General features: G+C 40.0%; 1 pseudogene; it reads right to left on the bottom strand.

Moving 5' to 3' along the window:
• Positions 1-779: 779 nt before the first annotated feature.
• LOC118670265 lies at positions 780-1,371 on the bottom strand (annotated as a pseudogene).
• Between the last annotated feature and the right edge of the window lie 819 nt (positions 1,372-2,190).

Here is a 2,190-nt window from a genome sequence, read left to right on the forward strand (position 1 = left end):
TGCAAGACCAGAGCAGAAAAAAACAAAACAAAAAACTGCATGTGTTAAGGCTGAGATTTTGGGATTTGTTACTGCTTGAAGCCAATTCTGTCCTGACTAATGCAAACTTACTGTATTTTTCTGCTTATAAAGTAAATTCATAATCTTATGAAAGTTTTAATTAAACAGGAAAGAATAAAGACAATTGTAAAAATCATTCCAAATCCTACTACCCAGGGCCAGCAATTCTCAATCTTTGGCTGAATATCACTCCAGATAATTCTGTGTATACAAAAATACACACAATTTACCCGATATAATAAAGAGCTGATATGCTAATTAGACCAAACAGCAGACTGACCTTCCAGACGACCTTCTGGACGAAGCCAGCAGGGCTGTGAGGGCTGAGCCCCTTGCACGAATTTCGTGCATCAGGCCTCTAGTATTTATATAAAAGTTCCACACTCAATTTCCTGGTAGCTTTTCTCTTTAATAATCAAATAAAATTTCAAAAAACATTCTTGGTCAAGTGATAGAGACCTATGTAGGAAACTCTTTGAAATATAGAGTGTCCACCAAAAATGTATATACACACTATGCATAATTATAAAGGCAGAGTTTATTAAAATGCACTTCATTGTCAAAATTGAGCTATCAGCTGTTAAAGTATGTATACATTTTTTGGGGGACACCCTGTATATAACACAAAAAGAAGGTTTTAAGAACATGTAGCATAGAGGTTAAGAGTATGGGTTCTACATCTCAGTGCTTGAGATCCAATCCTCACCTCATCACTGACTTTGAGGAAGTTACTTCATTTTTCTGTGCCTCAATTTCTTTTCCCCCCACTATCTGATTATTTTTAATGTCCAGAGTTTATAATACAAGGACCAGAGCTTCCTCTCAGACTCAAGTTTATAAATTCTCAATTGGCTTGTGAGGCCAGTAGGGATATTTCTTTTTGTCTGATTTGGTTTCCGGGAAGACTTCATTCAAATCCTCGATGGTCATCTGGTCAAATGGAATTATGTTCTTCATCTTCTCCAGCTCTTTCTCATATTGCTCAATCCTGGTCTTTGAGAGAGACACAAACTCAGCACAACTTTTCACATCTTCTTTTTCTTCAGCATCCACCATGGTACTGTATTTATCCTCTGGCACAGGAACCTTCAGGGCATTAAACTTCTCAAAGTCATCTACTAAGCCGGCCTTCCCTACATTGGCCTTGAAGCAAGCCCAGTCGATAGCAGGTGGTTTCTCAGATAGAGTAGCCAACCTGGAGGTGAGGGTCTCATTCCTCAGGGTGTTAGCAATGGTTTTCTGGTTTTGGGGTATGATTTCCCCCAAAGCTACCCAGTCAATGGTTTTTAGAGCAAGTTTTCACCCAGCCATCTTGAGATCCTTCACCCACCCCAGAGGCCCACAGTCCACAGAGCAAGTCTGTGCCTCAATTTCTTCAACTGTAAAAGGAGGGTAATACTAGTACTTCACAGTGAGAATTAAATGAAATAGGGTTGTAAAACATTTTGCCCAATACCTGGCATATAGTGAACACTCAATAAATGTTAGTTGTGATACCAGATGTGCAAAGGAAATATAGTTTCTTTACTGCCTCCGAGAGATCTTTCTCACAACCCCCTGCTGGACAGCAGAGGGCTGCTTTTGTGGGTGGAAGAAACTATGCTGCCTTTTGTTTTAAAAGACTTTCAGGAAATATTTAGTCAATCTAAAGTCCATCTTCATAATGCTGTTCTCTTCCCTTATGATTCCCCTCAAAGATGGTACAAAGAGAGCCTCAGTCTTCCTCCTATGTACCTTTTACTCCTACACTACTATCACACAACACTTCTGACAACAGATATGTAGGGGCTTTTCACCACCAAGCAATTCTCTGTGACACTAGCTGGATGTCCTGCAATTGAACTCAATTCTGACACTATCTACCTGAATATTCCGCAAGTTAAGGGCTCAGTCCCACAAGACCCCTCCCCTCAACTTCAGATGCCAGTCAAAAGTCCAGGTTGTCACCTGTGCTTCTGACCTCTCAGCTATAAATCAGAGGTTCTCACAACCCCCTCCCTGGGTTCCATTAATTTGCTAGAGCAGCTCACAGAACTCAGGAAAATAATTTACTTACTGTTTATTATAAAAGAACTAGATTATTATAAAAGAACTAGAGGTCCGGTGCACAAAAATTTGTGCACTCAGGGG

This window comes from Myotis myotis, unplaced genomic scaffold, assembly GCF_014108235.1.
Source record: "Myotis myotis isolate mMyoMyo1 unplaced genomic scaffold, mMyoMyo1.p scaffold_m19_p_15, whole genome shotgun sequence".
Classification (NCBI taxonomy): Eukaryota; Metazoa; Chordata; class Mammalia; order Chiroptera; family Vespertilionidae; genus Myotis; species Myotis myotis.